The following is a 19,237-nucleotide window of genomic DNA, read 5'->3' on the forward strand; positions in this document are numbered from 1 at the left end:
ACTTATAAATTGTCCTTCTTTTTTTTGTATTGTCAACATATAAAGTATTGCTACCTCTTATTTATGCAAATAAATTGAATAGTATCTTGCTAGTTTAATATTATTTTAATTACCCTTTTCAATTTAACAGGTTTCCTGTTCTCGGCGTTTTTGACTTTAAAACAAATGAAGTTTGATATGCTGGTTAATGAATTTGAACTTATTTTATTGAGGGAGAAAATAAGGCAATTAACAATAAAATAAATACAGACCCTGAAACGTGCTACTACACCTCTAAAACGAACCGTACCGTTCCGTGCAAGAAACGGTACCGTTCACAAAACGAACCGTACCGTTCACAAAGCGAACCGTACCGTTCACAAAACGAACCGTACCGTCCAAAAAGCGTGCAAGATAATATATGCAAGACCCGCCTCCAGACGGACTAAAAAGCGTATTCATATTGTTTTATTTCAACATTTCTTTCTCGATATACATGTATTTAAAACTCACTGTTAAATTATTATTTGTAACTCCGTATTTTGTTAAATCGAAATAGAAGATAGCAAGAAAGCTGATCATTTACTAAAAGGGGATTTGCATTATGTTAACCCACCTTCATATAATGCAAAATATTTGCATAATTAAAACGACATTATAGTATATATGTTGAGAAGACGATCAAAAGTATGATAATATATGTTATAACACAGGAAGTGCAGGTCCCGATAAGCTTCCAAAGACGTATGCCATATATAAAAGACTATATTTGTTAGGGTTTTTATTAAAACAAACGATAGTTATAAGAAAAACCTAGACTGAATGTGTTCGTTTATACACAAATATTTCTTAAGATCTACAATCTTTTTGTTTCCATTGTCAGATGAGTGCGACAAAGAAGCGTACGGTGAAGATAAGAGTAAGTACGCACTAGCTGCTTTTTGATACGTTGCTGTTTCATTCCTTTATCACGTTAGGGTATTATCATAAATCATTTTCACATAGGTTTCTTATCCCGCAATGCTATTTTTCAATTGTATTTATTTATATAAATCCTTTGCACATGGTTTCCTTATCCCGCAATGTTTTTTTTTCTTTTGTAGGTTTTTTTCGTCGTTATATTTCTTGCAAAAGTTGTTTGCATTAACAGCATCGTATCAAGAAATGATAATTAAGATCAAACAATATATGTAAACATTGCTAAAAAAAACTCCTCCCTACTCTTTTTCGTTTTTGCTTCTCTAAACGTTGTTCACTTTCAAACAAATCTGGATTTATACAGTATCGTTTCAACAATATACGTTCATGACATTTTAAACTTCAGACAATTCTGAGAAATAAAGAAATAATTTTAAGAACATTACCGAGGACCATGACATACTCCTTTCTTAATGAGATCGTAATGAATATTCATATCGCATCCAAAACGAGGCTAGCGTCGGTAACAACAATCATGGCTGATGAAGTGAAAGTAAAATCAACTTCGCGCGATTTGTCTGTTGTTCCCACTATTACGTTCGGTTTTGTGGAAGATATTGTTCGAAAGTGTAGCAAAAGTGATGGAGCAAAAGAAATCACCAAGGGCTACAAATACTTCAGTGAAAAATACGTCACAGATGTAAGAGGTAATTGCCTATTTTCGGTTTTGTACGACATGTAAACAAATCTAAGTTACATGTACTTTGTTTATAAACAGACAAAAATCTCCGGCTGTGTGAAACACGTAAATACTTAATAGATACAGAGATATCGCACAAATTTACACACAAATATATAGCCTAAGCATTGCAATGGTTGTGGCAATATCCATATAACATACATGTACCTGGATTCGGTTGCACGAACGTCAGTTAAATTAACTATTACTTACGTAACTTGCCGTTAAAAAAATATAACAGCTAGTAACGGTTTTAACTAAAAGTTAATCTAACTGACGTTCGTGCAACCGAACCGTTGAATTGATAAAGATGATATCATGTGTACTTACAACTTGATGTAGTCTAAATCAATTATGACTTTGAATTTTTAGTGTACGCTTTGGATGGTACTGATGGGTGTCTTGTAAGAGCGAAGTGCTTCAGATCTCAGAAGAAGAATGAGACCCCTCATGATGTGGAGGTTTTTATAATTAACATCATTAAATATATACAGTTGCAAATTTAAGTAAGCATATCTGTATACTTTAAACAGTAACACTAGGAAAAAACTGCTTTATAAGTTTTTGTCATTTCTAACTAGCAAGAATACAATTATTTTTTCAAACTTTGACAATAATATATATGATATGATTCACAGGTAGTAATAAAGAAGGGGCCAGTATTTGGAAGGGAAGACAGCAAATGCACCTGTGCCATTGGTACCTCGGGATCATGTGGACACATTGTGGGCCTTCTTTATTCTTTAGCCCACATGAAAGCGTCCAACCTTAAGGCGGTTCCTACAGATGTTGCCAAGACATCCTTGCCTCAAACTTGGCATATTCCGAGAGGTATATACAATTTATTATTACCTAGACCTGCACCCCTCCCCCTTTCAAAAACAATTGTTGAAATAATTAAAAAATAATATATAAATAAAATTATATATACAAGTATATACCTACATGTAACATGCAATATCTTAATATGGATATAAATATTTTAAGTCAATTTGTGTAAGATTTGATTATGTACATGTTTATACTATTAATTCACAATTTTAGGGGAGAAGATCGGCGGAAGTGCCTCCACTGATGTCACAGTAATGGGATATTCTCCCAGCAACCCCAGGAAACCAACCAAGGGAATAAAGTCTACATTGTATAATCCCATCAACACCGAGTGCCTACCACTGGAGGAACTGTGTTCTGCCCTTTCAAACATGGATAAATCTTGTCTTTTTTTGTCAGTGGTAGATCCAGAACACCAACAGAAAGATGTCGGCACAAAGTTTGGAAATTTCCCAAAGGGATCTTCTTTAGCAACACAACAGAAACTTCATAGTGACTACATGCTGAACATCATGGATGCTGAAGACTTTCCAATTTTACCGGTGAGGAATGTCATGCGTAATAGTGTTTCTGTAGTGTTGGACCACAGTCGAACATTGAAACTGGAGTCGCTCTCAATCTCTGAGGTCCAGGCCAGCGAGATAGAAGAAGCCACCCGACTACAATCAGAGAACCAAAAGTGGCACAAGATTCGTCAGGATCGTATAACTGCTTAGGTAGCAGGTGACATTGTCCGCAGAAGAAAAGGTAAATATATTAGCATGATACAATAAAACGAACTTTAAAAATAATTGGCAATTTATTATGCAATGGTTAAATATGTATGAAGAAAAAAATAACATATCTGTATCTTTTCCATCAAAATGCTAATATTATCTATGTATGCGGTATGATAATGCTGAACTGTACACTGCAATTACTTTTCATAGATCCTGAACCACTTGTTGCCAGACTAAAGACAAGCCGCAAGGTTCTGGTATCTGCCATGAGACATGGGTTATCATGCGAAGCTACTGCTGCTCTAGCTTATGTTCAGGTAAATAATGTACCAACAACACTAAATTCATAAAATATTTTTCTTTACCAATTTTGTGTTAACCTTTCATAATCATAATTTGTTTTCATTAAAGGCAATGGATGAGGAGGTAAACATATATCCATGTGGTGTTGTGATTAGCCCATGGTCACCTTGGTTAGCGGCCACCCCAGACAGGAAAGTGTTCTGCCCTTCCCTGGATCCTCCTCATGGTTTGCTGGAAATCAAGTGTCCAGTCAATTCATTAGCTGATTGTGTTTACCTGTCTAAGGATGAAAATGGTTACCATCTGAAAGAAACACACAAATACTTCCACCAGATAATGACACAGTTAGGAGTAACTGGGCTGAAGTGGTGTCACTTCTTTGTGTGGACACCTGAGGAGTCACATTTGGAACTGCTCCGTTTTGATGCTGACATCTGGCAGGAAATGAAGGAAAAAATGGATCTGTTCTTTTTTAATCATTTTTTAATTTGAATGCATAAACATGAAATAAATTTCAATTCTTTTCACCATCAATAAGTACATTTTTTGTACAGTCAGTGTTTTAATAATTGTTATTAACTATATATTTTCAAAAACTCTGAAAAAATTACTACTTATTCATAAAAGAAACTTATTAATGGTGGATTGATTTTGCAATTCAATGCTTAATAAATCTCTTCTTTGTTAATGAAAAAGGGTAACCACACACCTTTCAAAGAAAATACTGGATTTCCATAGCCAGAGTACATTTTAATGCATATGTCATTCAGAATTGTGATGTATCTATCAGAAATTTGATAAATCTCTGTAGACAATTAAGAATGTATGCCCACTCTTTAACCTAAGGCCCTCTGAAGAGTGTCAGCAAGTTTGCAACAGTCCAAATCTGATTTATTGTCCCAACCATGCTGAGTGGAATAACACCATCAAAAATATGAAACTCTTTGACACGGCGAATATGGCGCTCAGTGTGTATTCTAAGCTTAGCTATAGCTTGAGTCTCCTCAACCTCTTGCAGAGTAAATTGCCCCTGACTCATTAGAAAAGGTGGGGTATTGATACTTATCCCAGTCCCCTCTAAAACTTTGTTCAGTACAAACCCCTTGTCTGCCATAATGGAGTCCCCCTGGTCAAGTAAATTTAACAGACCACTAAGCTTAGTAATCTCTACATCTGACATGCAGCCAGTGTAGAGACTTGAAACAAAGGTAAGAGCACCATGAGGTGCTATTCCAACCAGTCCCTTCCATGTGTGCGTACTTTTGTATGAGGAATAACATTTAGAACCAAGCACTAAGGAGGAGGGTTTCTCAGTTTTAATTTCCGTACAATCGATTAAAACTCGTGTTGTGGGGTACAGAGTCCTAAACCAATCGGGCATTTTCCTATCAACCTGTTCTCGAGATGGCCAAATATTAATACTGCCAAAAGCAAAATACAAAAAATTTGCCCAGGTAATGATTTTTCTGCTTACTGTCGAAACATGACAATTAAATCGAACAGCAAGATCTTGCGCCATCATACCACATTTGAGGCGGCACAAAAACATGAAGAATTCGTCAATAAGAAGCATATTTCTTTGCCTACCAGTCAGATTTGGGTTACCAATAGCTGACATTTTAAAATAATGACTTGTCATGGAGGTAGCTGCTGGCTTAATAAATTCAAAAACAGTGGTAAAAACTGAAAATGTCATAAAACCAGTGTAGAACATAATCATTAAGTCATCTTTAGAAAATCTCTCAACCCCAAATCTTTCTATGGCAAGCCTCTGCTGAAGTCTTTCAATGTTTTCATCCCGTTCTTTGATCATGCTTTCCAGCATCTGGATTCTCTCTTTGTCTGAAGTTACAGCCACATTATCTTCTGCCAATGGACAGCTAAATATTCAAATGTTGAAAATACTAAATCTAATTTTCTAATATTATGTGATACTTACATTACAGGCATTTTTCATATCTTGGACTGATGTTCCAGCATCAGCCCTTCAGAGAATGAGTCGTCCAGCGACCATCACATTTGGTGATAAGTAAATCATCAAAAATGTTATATTACAGTTGCAAACTGATTTTCTATTTCACAGCTTGACAACTGAATATTATTTTGACAATGATTTAAAACTGATGATCCAGCATCATTGCATTCTGACCAGCAGAACACCTGAAAAACTTAATCTTAATATTCAATTTATCAGCATATTACAAATTGATCAAATTGAATATTTGCACAGTTCAGTTCATTAAATCATAACTTATCCTTGATATGAAAGATTTAATATTTTCCATTTATACCTCTGTATAAATTTTGTACATATAATATTACAAAATATACTTGCTATTGACCTCATAGCCAGTAAATAGGTATATAATTATAATATCCCACACAGGAAGATGGATATTATAAAATGTATTATAATTAATTTACTCAATGACTTACCTGTTTTCATGGAGTAACCAATTAGATGAACCTAGCTCTTCGTCATTGTCGGTTGCATCATCATCAGTCTTGCAACGTTTCTGGGGGAGTGGAGTTTTAATGATCTGTCTCCTTTGGGTTGACTCCTTGCTCCAGTTAAATAACGATGGAACACTGCTTGATCTGAGAGTTTTCCTCACTGGAGTCCATTTAAAATCTTCTTTTTTGAAGTGTCTCGAACAAACAACAGCTTCTTTTGAAATCTAAGTTTAATAAATAATGTAATACTGCAGGGGTTCAAAAAATTGTGACAAAATGTTATACTCTTCGTCCTGCCCAGTCTGATTATCCATTCCCTTTTTATTCCTTTCAGTTGTAGATGTTATAATTTGTAAACATTAGATATTATATATGGGTCTACTCCCTAAAATTTCCATAAAATATTCAGAATGTTTGTTGTGGTTTATTTTTTTTTATAATAGTAACATTGTTTTATCTAGAAAGAAAAATCTAACCGTGTTGAGGCTACGCTAGAACATTTTTATCTATGTTTAATCGTGTGAAAAGAGTAACGCTACATGTACTGCATTCACTACAAAACTTTAACCTAATGCATGCAGGTTCCGGTTAAATCTAATTTATAACGATGTTACTCGTATCTTTATGTGCATATCAGGATAGATACGAGGCAAGTTGGACATCAAATCACGATAGGCTGATGTAAATATGTGTGACCTAGATTGTACAATGTTGTAAACAAAGTTATTTCACCATTAAACCGTACGTTAAAAAGTGGCCCTGGATCCCTTCTGATAGCATGAATCCATGATTTTCGGAGTTCATCATTGATGGGGATTTTGTGGAACGATAATTCCGGGTTTAAACGACCGTTGCCAGTACACTGAGGCACGCAACAATGTCGATCGTTCTTCCCTTGCGTTGCAGCCGCCATTGTTGTTTTTTAATCGATCAACCGACCTTAGCCTCGTTTTGAAATCAAACGCGGGGCTTATGAATATTCTTTGAGAATGGAGTATTTAGTTTCTTGAACGCATTTCATGCTTTAAAAAATATATTTGTAACATTGTGTTGCATTTTTAAAACGCCTTTTTAAATCCATAACACCAACAAAGGTCTTACGAATTCAAATAATGATTGAAATCACTTGTTAAGAAAGGATATGGTGACATCATTCTCCCTCTTTAGTGCAAGTTACTTTTACATCAGATCTGTCAGTATTCGAAATAAATGTTTTTATCGAATGTATTGCAACGTTAACATGCAACGTACTTATGTTGACAGTCAAGAACATTGCAGTTAGATAAGAATTGTACAGACTTCTCAAACATTTTAATAGTGCTAAGATAAGACTTCCAAAATGCTGGTTTTTACTAATATATATTTACATTTACTTTCTTTCCCCCTATCAAATTGCATTGATTTATTTGAGTGATATTTACGCATAACACAGAAGACCAAATCACCAAATCCGATGCGTATGAAGACAGTCTTCCTTATGAATTTCTCGATGAACACGACTGACTCTCCTAGCGACTTCAAGCCAGATCACGACCTGATGTTATACTTTACAGAAACGTATAACCGCCCTTGATGTTGTGTTTAAGCTCTAAACGGCAAATTAGAATTAGTGTCATCTTCCTATAAAATGTATATATTGTCAAAATTTTGTCGACTTGTAAAAAGAAAAAACATACAAATCGAAATATTTTCGATGATTTAACCGCTCATTTCAAGATTTGTTGACTTTAATTAAGTCAAAATATTATTTTGCGTTATAATTTTGTCGCATTTATATAAATTCGTGGACATTTTCTCGCTATCTTTTATATTGAAAATTTATTATCCTGAAATTGTATAATTTGTGGAGCTTTTACGTCCATGTTTTGATGACTTCTTGTCTGTTTACAAGGAATTTCAACTTAAGTATGTCGAATTAATGTCAATTATAAACACAATAATGTAAAGCAGTAAAAGTAATAGCTAACTGCAAAGCTCTATAAGCATGAGAAACAGGGGCATGGCACAATCTTTTGTAATACAACAGCTTTAAAGTGTAAATAAACGAGTGCAAAGATAAAAAATTGATGATACAACAAAGATTTAAACCGGTTTTCTTTTTAATTATTTCAGTACATACTTTAATCAGTACATGATTTTAGTTAACCTAAATTTGTATTACAAAACGAAGAAACTTTTTGTAGATTTTGATTAGGTTTCAAATAATTCATGTATAAATGTATACATGAAGAGTTTTATATATACCCAATTAATGATGATTCTACATAATTCGAAATGCCTTTGAAAAATTAAATATAAAATTACTGAGAAAAATATGCATTTCCAAATGCTCTACATACTTCGTAAAGTTCAATTTAAAAGTAAAAAAGAAAGAAAGACAAAACCTTTAAGTTGGGAACCTTAATGGCTGAAATTATTTGATGGTAACGAAAAAGGATATAACAAATCCCAAAGAATGCAGTTTTTGAAATGTTAAATGAATAGTACCTGAAATAAAAAAATGTTTTCTTAAACTAAAATAAGTTAAATTCAGTCTGTATATATAGTCTTAACTAGAGCTTAAACTCTAAAGCATCTAGAGAGTTTACCATTCCTCCACCATATCATGACATTGTATCGGTAAACTAATTATTCTAGTCGCTCAAATTTTGGTGGAAAGTCCTCTCTAACTTAGATAAGTCGCCAAGATGAATTCGCCAAACACAATTATATTGCTATAAATTATAAGACATTTAATTTTGGCGGCATAGTTTATACACATTATTTTAGCGCGACATTGCGGAATTCGACTTTAACAGATTAAAGTGCTTAAGACGTCAAAAACATGTCGAAATGGTGTCACTAAATGAATTTTGCTGTCATAAATAAATGGCTAAACCTTAAAAAAAATCATATATGACAATATATTTATGTGAATATATCGTGTTCTAACGCAACAATGAGAGGCGGTTAAACGTTTCCGTAATACTTTAACTGATAAATATTTCACTGATGTAAACATATTTTAACAGTAAAATGAATTCAATTGATTAATTTCTTAGTATACCAAAAGTAAATTCATCAAATAACAGAATGGAAAATAAAATTTGCTTATAAGTTATCAAATCTCTGTGCATTTTTTTGTCAGCATGATTCGGCTGTTCCAATGGCTCTTCCGTTAATTGAACATTATTCGTTGAAAAAGGCAGATATTTCTAAAAAAACAAATAATGTTTTTGGTAAAAGAATAAATAATAAAAAACGTAAATATAAGCATTGAATCATTATGTTTTGAAAGATGTGGTTTCATAACTGCAACGGTGTGTACAAATACATTTTCATAACGTGCTAGTGCGTGTTATTCAATTAGTATGCACACACCGTTGCAGTTAGGAGACCACGTCTTTCAAAAATAATGATTCAATGCTTAAATATTGACATGCAATTTACTCATGCGTACGTGTAACTTAGTTTTGTAAACATGCGAGTTCAAATTGTTGGCATGCAACTTTTTTTGTGCCAACATGCAACTTACGCAAATGGACTTGCATTTTTGTTATGTTGACATGCGAAATATATACGTTGACATGCAACTTTTGTATGAGAACAAAAAAACGATGTCATTTTGATTTCGAATCTAAATATATAACCAAATTGCATTTTAATATTAAAGGTGCTTGTGGACATAGTTAAGTTGCATGTTGAAACATTTATTTTGTATATCAACAGACATACACTTTATGTTGACAAAAATAAATTGCATGTCAACATAAATAAATTGTAAGGCAACATAATTTAATGTATTACAACATAGATAAGTACATGTACCATATACTACATTGAAAGTCAGATGAAGGCTTGATTTGATTATTTTTGAGACTTTAAATAATGTTGATTTAATTGATCAATATGATCAGGTCGATGTCAACATAAATAAATTTTATTTCTACATTTGTATCTTGTTGTTACACTTGTTGTGTTTAAACTTATAAATTGTCGTTCTTTTCTTTGTATTGTCAACATATGAAGCATTGCTACCTCTCATTTATGCAAATAAATTAAATATCATCTTGCTATTTTGATATATTTAATTCAATATAATTGATTATTTTTAAGACTTTAAATAATGTTGATCTAATTGCAATTTTCTTCCAATCCTATGTACTACTTTTGTCATATAATTACATTAAATTTCAACACAGTAACCTTTCCTGACAACATATTTGATACAAAACTAACATTCACACAATGTGCAGAATATTTGGCACCATAATATGATCAGGTCGATGTCGACATATATAAGTTTTATTTCTACATTTGTTTCTCGCCTGTCGACTTGTTTGATACTGAAAACAAATATAATATTTTGCACACAAGGAAAAGAAGTTTACAGACGCCTATCGGGGCTTACATTTGTTTTAATTGTCCTTCTTTTCTTTGTATTGTCAACATATAAAGTATTGCTACCTCTTATTTATGCAAATAAATTGAAAAGTATCTTGCTATTTCAATATAATTTAAATTACCCTATTGAATTTTACCAGGTTTCCTGCTCTCGGTGTTTTTGACTTTAACAAAAAAAAAATGAAGTTTGATATGTTGGTTAATGAATTTGAACTTATTGTATTGAGGTAGAAAATAAGGCAATATACAATAAAATAAATGCTTTATAGCTATGTCAATATCAAAATGCTTTCATTTTAAGGAAACTTATTGCGAAAATATTTTTGAATGAAATTCTGAGAGTGACGTCACTGAATTCTAAGTATATTGCGGTATACGGCACATGTAGACTGAAATTGACGGTTTGATATAAATCAAAAACAAAAAAAACAGTATTTACCAAGAGATGAACCTTTGCCAATCAGTCAACTAAAAGGTGACTGAAAGGTAACCAAAATATGGCTGAATGCCATAGCTATGCCATTCAGTCACTTTTTCCAGACTATTCAGTTTACAGTCAGTTGACTGAATGGCAGAGCTTCATCCTGTGTACTTTATAATCATTGCAATTAGTATAAGTAATTGTTATAGCAGTTATAAACATGTTGTATGATCTATATTTAAGCAGTTCTTTATGATGTTCTATGTTTGGGTTACTCTCTAATGAACATGTGATATGAGTTTTTATACAGATACATGTAATTGAACAATAAACCTACATGGGCCCCTTCCCTAACACGTAATATATATTATCCCCCCCCCAAGCAGCACAGAAAAAAAAAATTACCAATAGCGTCGGAACAAAATATACATAATTTGAATTTGCTTTTAGATAATATTATGCATGGACTCATAGCATGGGCGTTGTCTTTTCTCATGATTACGATTTGGTGCGAGTTTTTTACCATGCGAATAAAGAAAATACTGGTAATGAGAAAATGCAACGCTCATGCAATTAGTTCATGAATTATAGTATTTGGTATCATATTTATATATAGACTTCATTGTAATTAAGAGGGTGGGCGGTTATCCAATAAAATTGAATCGAGATCGTGTAATATCAAATTGAAGACGAAAACAGATAGTGAAACATTTTTAGACTCATCGATGGGAGACCGTTGTTTCAAGGTGATTATTGAATCATGATCATAATTTGGGGGTAGGACTGCCCATATCTACCATCCTTAACTACAACTACAAATGCAGATATTTGGATGTTTAACATTTAAATAAATATCTTAATATTTGAGTTTAAATTCCTTTATTTAAGATTGAATTTCTTCAAGCCAATATTCGTGGATTGCTATTTTTTTTAAAAATAGATTAATGGTAACATTTCATGGAATTACTTGTTGTATAAATTATGAAAAAAAATTCAACACTTATACTCAGTATTCCGTAAATGTTTAAATTCATAAATGAAAAACAAATTATTATTAACGAATCCATGAAAATTCGGTATACAAAAACTCCAGTGATTCCACTAAAGACAATCTAAATGTGAATCATTCAGATAGATTCAGAATGAGGTGAAGCACTATCAGACCCCCCCCCCCCCCCCCGCCCTGCGAATTTCATTTGATATCAATTTCTTTCTAATATATTTTCGAGAAATGAAAAGATATTTATGTCTATATACCTATAATGTATTTATTCATATTGTTTTATTTCAACATTTCTTTCTCGATATAACTAAAACTCACTGTTAAATTATTATTTGTAACTCCGTATTTTGTTAAATCGATATAAAAAATTGCAAGAAATCTGATCAATTACAAAAAGGTGATTTAAATTATGTTAACCCACTTTGATATAATGCAAAATATTTGCATAATTAAAACGACATAATAGTATATATGTTGATAAGACGATCAAAAGTATGATAATGTATGTTATAAAACAGGAAGTGCATGTCCCGATATGCTTCCAAAGACGAATGCCATAAAAAAAGACTATATTTGTTAGGTTTTTTATTAAAACAAAACGATAGTTATAAGAAAAACCTAGACTCTTTTTGTTCTTTTATACACACAAATTTATTAAGATCTACAATCTTTTTTTTTCCCAGTGTCAGAAGAGGGTAAGTACGCACTAGCTGCTTTTTAGATACGTTGCATATAGGAGGAGCCAAGTAGCACGCGGCGCATGGCGTGATCTGTACTGTTATGCTTAAACTGATTGACAGGTGAAGCACGTGGAGTCCTGAGAAAAAATCCCGCTCAAATGACCAACTATAGCAACCAAAAGCGAAATAATAAAGTTCAGTGATAAAATTTTAATTTAAGTATTATAATCAACACAAAAGTTATTCATTTATTTTAGACTCATGGTTTTCACAACGATTTCAACACAATGACTAAACGTTTGTTCAGTGGACGATGTACATGTATATAGATTGATCTCGACGGTTAAAATTTCGACGCTATTTTACATCACATATATTAGATTGAAAATAAATTTTAAAAGAGTTGTATTTGTGCTTACATGTGCTTGTTATCTCATTCAACTATTTATGATGTAATTAATCATTTTTTGGTACATTAATGTACCCGGAAAATGATGTTTTTATCGCAAGTTAATATGTGAAAATCCCACAATGCAAGTTTTGTCGAAAAACAAAGAAATGATTTCGGTCTAAGAAAGGAAATATTTTTTTGACTGTTTTAATAAGAATAACAGTTTTAAATCTTAGTATGTGTTATCTAATCCCGTAAAAACAATCCAGCAAAATATTGAACTTATCTGGTCAGCGATAATTTCCGTCCGTATTAATCGAAAGACATTAGGCCAATAAGCCGTATATGGAAGTAGCACGCTTATTGCACGGTACGGTACGCTTTTTTGTCCGTCTGGAGGCGGGTCTTGCATAAAATATCTTGCACGCTTTTTGCACGGTACGGTTCGCTTTGTGAACGGTACGGTTCGTTTTGTGAACGGTACGGTACGCTTTGTGAACGGTACGTTTCGTTTTGTGAACGGTACGTTTCGTTTTGTGAACGGTACGGTTCGTTTCTTGCACGGAACGGTACGGTTCGTTTTAGAGGAGTAGTAGCACGTTTTAGGGTCTGTAATGATTTTATTGTATTTACTGATTTAAGTGCAAAACACATGAATCATAACACTAGATGGATTTTAGTGTCTTATAGTGATAATTCTATTGAAACATATTTATGACGACAGATACATGTATTGGTGATTGATTCTAAGAGATTTTGATCATGTTTGCTTTTAAATTCAAAAGTAATTTAAGAATGTATTACTGCCATATATCCATGTATAAGTTATAACACAACAAGTGCAGGATCCGATATGCTTCCATAGATTGCCCATGAATGAAAGACCATATTTGTTAGGGTTTTTATTGAAACAAACGATAGTTTAAAGAATAACTTAGACTCTTTTTGTTCTTTTATACACAAAAATTTATTAAAATCTACAATCTCTTATTCCCCATTTTTAGTTGATTTCGACATAGCCTACAAACAAAGTTGGTTTAAGTACGCACTAGCTGCTATTTAGATACGTTGCTGTTTCATTCCTTCATTACGTCACAATATTATCATAAATCATTTGCACATAGCTTCCTTAACCTGCACTGTTGTTTCTCTTTGGTAGGTTTTTTCGTCGTAATATTTCTTGCAAAGGGTGTTTACGTTTACAGCATTGTATCAACATATGATAATTAAGATCAAACAATGTTTTAAACAATTCTGAAATAACCCTCCCTATTTTTTCCGTTTATGCTTTATTTATTAAAATCTACAATCTTTGTTTTTTTTCATTTTTAATAGATCACGGAAAAGAAGAGAAAAAAGGTGATTGTAAGTACGCACCAGTTGCTATTAAGATAAGTTGCTGTTTCATTCCTCCATCACGTCAGAGTATTTTCATAAATCATTTGCACATAGTTTTCTTATCCCGCAATGTTGTTTTTCTTTTGTAGGTTTTTTCGTCGTAATATTTCTTGCTAAGGGTGTTTACGTTAACAGCATCGTATCAACAAATGATAATCAAGAGCAAACAATATATGTTAACAATTAAAAAAAAAATCCTCCCCACTCTTTTTCTTTTATGCTTCTCTAAACGTTGTTCACTTTCAAACAAATCTGGATTGTACAGTATCGTTTCAACAATATAAATTTATGACATTTTAAAATTCAGACAATTCTGAGAAATAAAGAAATAATTTAAACGTCTTGCATCTTTAGAAGAACAGTACCGATGACCATGACATTTTTTATTTTTCTTGAACGCATATCATGATTTAGATAATGTATTTGGAACACTGTACAGCTTTTTTAAAACACCTATTTAAATCCATAACACCAACAAAAGTCTTACGAAACCATCTTACGCGATTAAAACAATGATTGAAATCATTTGTTTAGAAAAGATATGGTAACATCATTCTCCCTCTTGAGTGCAAGTTAGTTTTACATCAGATCTGTCAATATTGGAAATAAATGTTTTCATCGAATGTATGGCAACATGCAACGTACGCAATATAACCAAATTGCATTTTAATATCAAAGGTGCATGTTGACAAAGTTAAGTTGCATATGGACATATTTATTTTGTATATCAACAGACATACGTTTTATGTTGACAGAAATAAGTTGCATGTCAACATCAATAAGTTGTATGTCAACATAATTTGATGTATTACAATATAGTTAAGTAGCATATACCACATTGAAAATCAGATGAAGGCTTGATTTGATTAGATTTGAGACTTTAAATAATGTTGATCTAATTGCAATTTTCTTCCAATCATATATACTACTAAGTATTTTTGTCATATCTTGATATCATTACATTAATTATCAACACAGTAACTTTGCATGACAACATAGTTGATACAGAACTAACATTCACACAAGGTGCAGAATATGTGGCACCACAATATGATCAGGTCGATGGCAACATAAATAAGATTTATTTCTACATTTGTATCTCGCCTGTCGACTTGTCTGATACTGAAAAAAAAATAATTTGCACACAAGGAGTAGAAGTAAACAGAAGCTTATCGGGGCCTACACTTGTTATGTTTCAACTTATAAATTGTTCTTCGTTTTATTGTATTGTCAACATATAAGGTATTGCAACCTCTTATTTATGCAAAAAAATTGAATTGTATCTTGCTATTTCGATATGATTTAAATTACCCTATTGAATTTTTCCAGTTTTTTGCTAACTGCGTTTTTGACTTGAAAAAAGAAGAAGTTTGATATGTTGGTCAATGAATGCGAACTAATTGTATTGAGATAAAAAGTTGGACAAAGAAAAATAAAAATCATAAATTCGTTTTTTTTAACTTGTAAACTTAAAAATGTTACCATGAAAGAAACGGTTTAAAATTTAAAATTTAACTGCGTTATTTGAACCATAAACGATCTTGTAGTTAAAAGATGGTAAACAAATAAACAAAAACAAACACTTTTTTGAATGAAGACCTTTGGTAGGCTTGGCCCCAAATTTTGGCCTGGCCACAAACTTGTTGGCCTCTTTTTTATTTTCATATTTTATTTACATATTTACAGACCCTGAAACGTGCTACAACACCAGTTGCATGCTTCGGTTCGTTACGCTTTTTGAAACGGTACGGTTCGTTTTGTGAACGGTACGCTTCGCTTTGTGAACGGTACGGTACGCTTTGTGAACGGAACGGTTTGCTTCTTGCACGGTTCGCTTTGCTAAAAATAGGTGCACGCTTTGTGAACGGTTTGCGCTATTTATTAATGAGGTAGGCGTGGCCTGAACGCTATGATTTTTCTCGATATAATTTTGTTTAGTTTTTGCCCGATCTACATCAGCAAGGTGGTAATTATGACCAGAATTTTTCTTTATTGATATGATTTATTTACAAAAGCATTTCAATCGATAAAATCAGAACTTCCATCCGTTCCCCCGTTTTTGATACGTTGCGTGAAACGAGTACTCAGTGACAACCCGGAAGAGGAGGTAATTTTAATTTTGATCAGTCTGTTATTATTAGGATATAATTTAGATTAATCTAATCATTAAGATAGATTAAAAGAACTGTTTGACTTTAATCCGATATATTTTTGTTAATTCAGCGAGCTGTCGATAATTTTACAAAGCATCTTAAGTTTTTATTTCTATACATGTTCTTGAGTTGAAGTCATTAAATATTTCTAATCCATTTAAAATTACTATGAAAAATTGCCCCGACTTTATTCCGATATTTCTTTAGTTTTCTTTATCGTTGTTTTGATTCTCGGCTAGTTGTTATTATTCATAATTCGTATGATCATTTTTTATTGCGTACTATTGGGTACTATTGCCGATCGCCGATTGCCCTAGTGAATAGACGATGTAAAATTAATGATAAGATAAACAATGAATTTCAGATAAGAAATCTTGAAATCAACTGTTATATAGTGTTTTGACACAAATTTTTATTCATCTCAATATCAATTCTATGATTTCCTGCCATTGTTTGTATTCACAGATCATACCTACATGTAACCCGCCATCGCTTCTCCTATCTTAACTAAGAAATCGCGTGTATAGTCAAAATATGACTTTTAGTTATTGTTTTTCCGTTAAACTATACATGTACATGTAACATATTTCTTACGATATGTACACAACTGGATATACACAACAAGTCAATAACTTTTATATATATAATGATGATATTTATCATTCTGTTGAACAAGTGTCCGCTCTTCACTGTATGCATGCGATTTATAGCTGACGTTTTACAAATGCTGACTAACCTTTTTATATTTTATTTACCTTTTTACACACATACTTGTTGTAAACAGGACACGAAAAAATACCCGGTAATCAACAAATGAATGTTAAAAGTAATACATATATAAGAATTTATCTAGTTACAAAAAATATTAGGACAGCGATAGAAAACGACTCTGATCGCCAGTACATGAATTAAAATCATGAAATTGGAAAGAAATTATTGTTGAATAATCTAAAATGGGAACACTCTTTTCAATAGGGATTTAAGAAAACATAAAACAAAAACGTTTCATTCGATAATTCTTTTTTTTAGCCATGCATATAGGAGGAACCAAGTAGCACGCGGCGCATGGCGTGATCTGTACTGTTATGCTTAAACTGATTGACAGGCGAAGCACGTGGAGTCCTGAGAAAAAAATCCCCCTCAAATGACCAACTATAGCAACCTAAAGCGAAATAAAAAAGTTCAGTGATAAAACTTTAATTTAAGTATTATAATCAACACAAAAGTTCTCTCTCTCTCTCTCTCTCTCTCTCTCTCTCTCTCTCTCTCTCAATCTGAGGGTGTGTGTGATTGTGTGCAAACCAATTGGAATTATTTTTTATTTGTATGAATTGAATTCATTTATTTTAGACTCATTGTTTTCACAACGATTCTAACGTAATGACTAAAAGTTTGTTCAGTGGACGATGTACATGTATATAGATTGATCTCGACGGTTAAAATTTCGACGCTATATTACATCACATATATTAGATTGAAAATAAATTTTAAAAGAGCTGTGTTTGTGCTTACATGTGCTTGTTATCTCATTCAACTATTTATGATGTAATTAATCATTTTTTGGTACATTAATGTACCCGGTAAATGATATTTTTATCGCGTTAATATGTGAAAATCCCGCATGTATAGAGTCGCTGAATTGTTCTACGGATCCACGCGCCGACAGTCTTACGTGTAGTTGTTTGTGTTTATTTCTACAGACAGTTCTTTTGTTTTTTAGAGATAAAGAAAAGCCATTAAACTAACAAAGTAGAAGTAAGATATATTCAGACTATACACACGGCAGATTGTGATGAGTTACCCAACAGGTGTCCGTGGAAAGGTGTGGATACCGGCATCTCGTGAACACCCGTTTAAGCGTCTATACAAAGTTGTTAAGTACCATAACTGCTAAAAAACACAAAGAGAGACAATAACACCTGTTGTGTATAAAACCAAAGATCAGCTTCTGTACACGTGTTTCGCACGAGTGATTTTTGTTCATGTGAAATCACGACGCCATTACCAGCTATGCGGGAAATAAAGTTGAAAGTTATTTTATGGAATGCGTGTGCTTTTTTCCGTTCAATGCTTGCATTTTTAAATTCACTAAGATAAAGATTTGTATATGTATTTATTTACAATCTATTATATGAGTGATTTTATTTTATTTATTGGTACATAAATAGCTCAAGAACAAATCACTCGAGTCACCGGTAATATGTGGTTGTCATTTACTACAGCATATATATTTAATTTGTTTAGAAAAAAAACGCATGACTTAAATTGATTTGAATTTTGATAATCAATTGACTAATAAATATATTTGGTAAATTAATTTGAATTTATCTAAGAACAAATGATTAAAATGTACTCATTTACGATTACAAATTAAATGACAACTTTACGTTGAATTCTGTGTCTGCGAAACTTAAGTCGACATTTTTTTATTTTTAATTATAAAAGGATATAACATTATATATATTTCAACCCATGCCATAGTGTATTTATTTCTAAACATACGCTACTTTTCTACGTCTGGGGTAAATAGATCTCTCTCTCTCTCTCTCACTCTCTCTTTCTCTCTCTCTCTCTCTCTCTCTCTCTCTCTCTCTCTCTCTCTCTCTCTCTCTCTCTCTCGCGTGCGCTCGCTCTCTCTCCTGAGACTCATTTAAAGCTATGTTAAGTCCAGTATGTATCCAATGTTTCAAACATTTCATAAAAATAATCAAAATAATATTACCGCGAATTGTGTGAACGTTAATAGTTTACAATGTTTAAGAAATCAGCGATGCAAGTTTTGTCGAATAAGTATGTGTTATCTAATCCCGTATAAAAAATCTAGCAAAATATTGAACTTATCTGGTCAGCAATAATTTCCGTCCA

General features: G+C 32.5%; 1 pseudogene; it reads left to right on the top strand.

Annotated features, from left to right (window-relative positions):
* The first annotated feature begins 1,351 nt into the window (after positions 1–1,351).
* LOC128172872 (uncharacterized) lies at positions 1,352–4,149 on the top strand (annotated as a pseudogene).
* The last annotated feature ends 15,088 nt before the right edge of the window (positions 4,150–19,237 follow it).

This window comes from Crassostrea angulata, chromosome 2 (assembly GCF_025612915.1).
Source record: "Crassostrea angulata isolate pt1a10 chromosome 2, ASM2561291v2, whole genome shotgun sequence".
Lineage (NCBI taxonomy): Eukaryota > Metazoa > Mollusca > Bivalvia > Ostreida > Ostreidae > Magallana > Magallana angulata.